Below are 5,635 nucleotides of genomic sequence, written 5' to 3'. Positions count from 1 at the left end.
GCTGGCAGCCGGCAGGAGCTGGTCCCCAGGCCCCAGAGGGGGTTCTGGGGAGCCCTCTGGCCGCTGGCCCCACCTGGAGCTCTTCTGGGGGTACCAGGTGGACATGACGGCCTGCCCTGTCCTCTCTACCCCCAAACCCCGTGCCCCAGCCAGGAAGGGGCTGGGGGCACAGAGGCCACCCTGGTCCGAGTGGGGATGTGAGGGTCTGTGGGGTCCACGTGACTGGCCCGGGGTGGGTGGCCCCGAGTGGTGGGCACAGCTGAGCGGCAGCACAGACTGTTACCCCAAATTCCCCCATCAGGGGCCTGGAGGCAGTGGGGTGAAGGGTACCCCAGGCTGTGGGGAGCGGCTGGACGGGCCCAACGCCCCACACTGGCTGGCGGTCCTGAGGGACTCCCGGGGGCTCCGAGGAGCTCCAGGGGGCGTAACCAGGCCACCGGACACCCCACCATGTCCAGCCTGTGCCCCTCTCCCCCTGCTCCTCTTGTGGGTGCCCCAGCCAAGCCTCATGGGCCCAAGGACGGGTTTTTCCTCAGCAATTTCCAGGATCTTCCATTTGTTAAAACACTCATGGCTTTTGTTGGCAGGCTGGCCCCCAGCCCTGACCGGGGGCTGCCACCCCGACCTGCCTCCGCCCGGTTACAAGGCCCCCAGGGACAGGGCATGGGGCGGCCAGCCGAGGCCTGGGGTGGGGCTCAGATCGGGGCACTGAGACTGGAAGGAGGTGGGGGTGGATGTGGGCGGGTCTGGCTCCAGGAAACCCTCCACGTTCCCCGAGAGTGATGGAGGTGGCCTCTCTCCCATCTCTCATCCCTAAGGGCCCAGCCTAGCCCCCTTCACGGGGACTCCTCTGCCCGCCCCTCCTCCGCCCAGCCCCGGCCTCGTCCTTGTGCTGGGGGTGGGGGCAGGGCTGACTCCAGGTGTGACCCCTGACCACTGCATCTGCAGCAGCGACCCAGGGGACAGGCCCAGCTCACGCCAGACGGAACACACGGGTCAGCCATGGGCGGGGGCAGGCGAGGAGGAGCTGGAAAGGGCTGCTTCCTCCAGCAGGGCCATGGGGCGGGGAGCTGCCTTAGGATGATGGGGGGCTGTGTGTGTGGATTTGGGGGGAACGCCCTGGGACAGCCAGGGGACACACAGACGGCAGGTGGGATCACCAGTGTCCTGTGAGACCGGACGTTTGCCGAGGACAGTGCGTTTTGCCGTCGAGGACAGGAAAGAGGGCTCTGCCCCTTCTCCCCCTCCGGATGCAGGGCTCTGCGCTCTGGGTGCCGCCCACCAGCCCTGACTCAGCTGTGGGTTGGGGGCTGTCTTCCCCCGTGGGGGAAGTTTCTGGACTGAGGAGGACTGTCAGACGTCAGCTGCCCTGGACTGAAGCCCCTCGCCTCCATCCGAGTAAGTCTCCTGGGGGGCCCGCCAGCCTCCCCCTCGGGGCCCTCCTCTGGCCTCCACTCCTGGCAAGCTCCTGGCATGAGGGGAGGAGGGTCTCACCTGAGCCTGGACCCTGGGCCTGGGTGGGGTCAGCTCCCAGGTGAAGACAGCGTGTGCAGGGGCAGCCAGAACAGGCCTCCCGGGCGACCTTTCTGAGGAAAGGCAGGAGATGTGTGTGCACTGAAAATCGCTCAGTTGTGGCCGACTCTTTGCGATCCCATGGACTATACAGTCCGTGGAGTTCTCCAGGCCAGAATCCTGGAGTGGGGAGCCTTTCCCTTCTCCAGGGGATCTTCCCCACCCAGGGATTGAACCCAGGTCTGCTGCATTGCAGGTGATTCTTTACCAGCTGAGCCCCCAGGGGAGCCCAGTGTGTTTGTAAACCAACAACAAAAGGAGAAGCTACTCGCAGCTCGTGTTGCGGGAAGTTTAGCTCCTCAATATGCGACTCAGCAAGAAGGCCATCCGCACGCTCCCAAACAGGAAATGAACAGAGATGCATCCCGGGACACGGAGCCACGGGCAGTGTGCGGTTTCACAGGGGACAAGCACACACCGAGGTTCTGTGTCCCGCTGTGACGTCTCCGTGAACTGGGAAGTTTGATAACCAGGGTGTCCTAGTGGCTGTGGAGAAGCGGTGCTTACACACGTTTAAACTGGCCAGTGTGGGCGTATCTCCCCAGACTGTGGGATGGATGTTGCATGAGCTATGACACTCCTGGGAATCCCCGGGACAGTGATCCAAGGACAAGCTTCAGGCTGAGCTGCTGTTTGTAACAGCGAAAGGCTGAAGGCACGAGGAGGGGGCGTAAACGGTGACTCATCTCCGCGATGCAGCCCCACGTGGCCATCGCCAGATCCTGGCCATCACCAGAAGAAATAGCCGTGTCGGCTGTGTGGGGGTCTTGGGGAGCAAGAGCCTTCCCAGGAACTCAGTGCGCCTCAGGTCTGAGGTCAGAGGGCCAGAGACACAGGACAGGAATGGGGTGTCTCTTCCAGGGCTCCATGTGGTGAGCCGGTGGCTGGGCTGGTCACGGGGGCCTGAGGTCCTCCGCTAAACGCCGGCCGCCAGCCCAGGGGACCAGATGGTTCTCTTTACGAGGGGAGTGCTGGCGACCGGGGCAGAGAGCCCGGAAGAGCCTGCAGCTGGCCCTGCTCTCCGCGCTTCTCCCTGATGTTGTTTTTTGCTGGAAAATCACTTCTGTGAATCCAGCTGGGCCTGGGCCCGGAGCAGCTGGGGGCGGTCCGGCTGGCGCTACGGCAAACTCAGGCCCCAGGCCTCTCTGGGCCCAGGCAGGATGGGGCTGGCTGGGCGGAGACTCGGAGGCTGCAGAGAGAGGGCCTGCCCCTGCCCGCTGTCCTGCTCAGGCCGGCCACCCCAGACCGCTGGCCCCCAGCGCCCTGCCCAGGGCCCAGGTCGAGGGCAGAGGGCTGAGGCAGCCACCCTGGGCTCCCGAAGGGACCACAGTGGGGGCAGCTTGATGGAGGGGAGGCTGGGTTCCGTGCTGTGGATGGCAGGACCACCGTCGGGGCGTGCCTGGCCCTCGGCTGTTCCAGCCTCTTTGAGGCTGAACCCGCTGTGGGGGCAGGTGGCGCCAGCCAGTTCCTCCTCGAGCTCTGCGCCTTTGCAGTCCTGTCGATGGGGGGGCTGCTCTGCCCACACTCTGGGCACAGAGACCCGCTGTCCTGCTCCGTGCACTGGCGTCCCCATCACAGCGGCTCACACGAGTGCACACGCACACATGCACACCAGCTCTCTCCGGTTGCCCTTCCACTTGGCCCCGTCTGTCTCTGTTGCTATGTCTGCTTTTTGACAAGCCTCAAAGTAGCGTAGTCCCAAGTTTGCAGAACCCTGTGAGCCCACATCCATTTGGAGATAAGAATTTACTGACAATAAACAGCTGGCATTCTGACCGAGTTGCCCTGAACTTCCGTTCCTGGTGGGGAACGCACTGGGGATTTCGGTGTTAAGCCCCAGCCCCACCTGCCCACGAGACCGGGAGGGTATGTCAGACACACACGGTTTTACAAAATCAAGTCCCCGAGCCCATTCTCAGGGAGCTACTTCAGCACACGGAGCATGAAAACCCAAGAGGAAGTCGTGGGGGTGGGAAGCGGGTGGCCAGCACGGAGCTCCTGGGCCAACCTGAGCTTCCGGGCTGAGGAAACGCCCCGGTCACTGATGCACTCACCCTCACGCCCTGGCCCCTGGGCGGGCCTCCTGAAACTCACACTTTTGCAAAGGAAGTTAAACCAAGAAAAGCTTGACGTATGCAAGGTTTCAGCTCTGACAGGGGACGAGATCAGAAGTTGTCAGCCCTGCTCTGACAACAGAGAAGTCAATAGGGTTTCCTGGACGCAGAACCAAGATCAGGGGGCCAAGCAACCCCTGCAATCTCGGGGAGGGCTGACGGCCACGTCTAGGCACAAGCCGCTCCCTGGGAGCCGAGGCCAGGGGAGCAGACCAGGCGGGGGTGTCCGGGAGCTGTGGGACTTGCTGGAGGCCGGGTGGGCAGGCGAGCGGCTGGCTCCGGGAAACAGGCCTTGCTGCCCCCGGTCACTGGGCCCCCCACTGACACACGTGCACCGAGCTCCGTGCACACACCCGGGGTCCGGTTCCACTGCTGGGCCAAGCCCACAGAGGCCAGCCCAGGGCAGGGCTGACAGACAGGATGCCCCGTCCGGATCGCTGTGAGAAGCTGCTGCAGAGTCCCTGGGCCCGTCTGCCAGCGCTGCGTGTCTCAGTTCTGTGGTGAAACGGGGTGGGGGGGCGATCACTGGGCCTGGGGGAGGGACGCTGGGTGGCTCTGCACACAGCTCACAGCAAGCAATGCCCGCCCCAACCCCTGCACAGCATGGTGGGAACATCCCTGGGCCAGGGTCAGAGGGTTCACGGGGACTCAGAGTTCAGGACCTCCCTTCAACACCATCCTCAGTGGAGTCAGAGGGGCAGCATTTTGGAAACAAGCTCCTGTGTTCAGTGCAGCCGCCCTGAGAGCATCAGGCCAAGGCCCCACCAGCCCGCAGCAGCTGGCGCTCCACGGCCGGAGAGTAAGGCCTGGACCTGAGGGCAAAGGCACCCACCTCACACGGTCACCCTCCAACCCATGGAGGGTCCTGAGGTCAGCTCGTCTCCACAGGGCCCACCCCCTGCCTGGGGGAGACCTGGGGGCTGGTCCTCATATGCAGCCCATATAGCACCCAGGCTCATGGTGTAGAGTCACCCCACCTTTCCTCAAGATTTAATAGGAGTCACCCACATGGGCTCACAGTGTAGGGGTCACCCCACCCGGGCTCTCGGTGTAGGAGTCACCCCACCTTAACTCACGGTGTAGGGGTCACCACCCCACCTGGGCTCTCGGTGTAGGAGTCACCCCATTTTAGCTCAGGATATAGAGGAGTCACCCCAACTAAGCTCACAGTGAAGAGTCCCCCACTTGGCTCACTCCTTAAGATAAGGCTGGATTGTCTTTTTTTTCCTCTAAGGATTTGGAAAGTTAATCTCAAAATTATTGGAAAGTACACCTGCTTTTTGTCCTCTCAAGTCAATTGGAAATCAGTGGGTTTTTTCTACTTTGTAAGTAATTTTTAGAGCTAAGGTTTGAAGCCATTTGTAATTTCCTTTGAGAAAGTTTTTAAGTCTAATTTCTTAGGAAGTTACAGAGCAATCCAGGTCTTTTACTTTGTGTTGGTTTACCAAGTGTTCTCTCTTAAGTTCTCATCAGAAAGTTTTCATCACATTCTCTGTGATTTGATTGACATTGGGAACTGTTTAGCAACCTCCTCTTGAGTCCTGATCCTGGTTGTAGTTGTCTTATTCTCTTCCTTTATCTGAAGGGAACAATTTTACTAACATTATTTTCTGAAGTCCGTACTGAGTCCCGCAGTGTTCTCCTAAGCCTCCGCTCCAGCAGCTCCAGGTCACTGCAGGCGCCGCCCTGCCGGCGTGCCCTGCACTTCCACCGTGGCTCAGGACCCCCGGGGGGAAGGGGCGACACTGCACACAGAGCAGCGAGGACCCCCAGGTTCCAGTGAGGACGCAAAGGGCAAGCGGCTCCAGAAGCCAAAGGAGGCGGAGCCCAGCATGGACCCCCCGGAGCTGCCCGTCCAGCTCCGCCCCGCAGGCGCTCGCGGAAAAGAGGACTGACCTCGCCAGTGCCCGTGAGACAAAGCCGCTAAAACAGAGGCTGGGCGTGCCGGC

The sequence above is a fragment of the Bos javanicus genome, chromosome 6, assembly GCF_032452875.1.
Source record: "Bos javanicus breed banteng chromosome 6, ARS-OSU_banteng_1.0, whole genome shotgun sequence".
Lineage (NCBI taxonomy): Eukaryota > Metazoa > Chordata > Mammalia > Artiodactyla > Bovidae > Bos > Bos javanicus.
Note: the sequence above shows the minus strand (reverse complement) of the source record.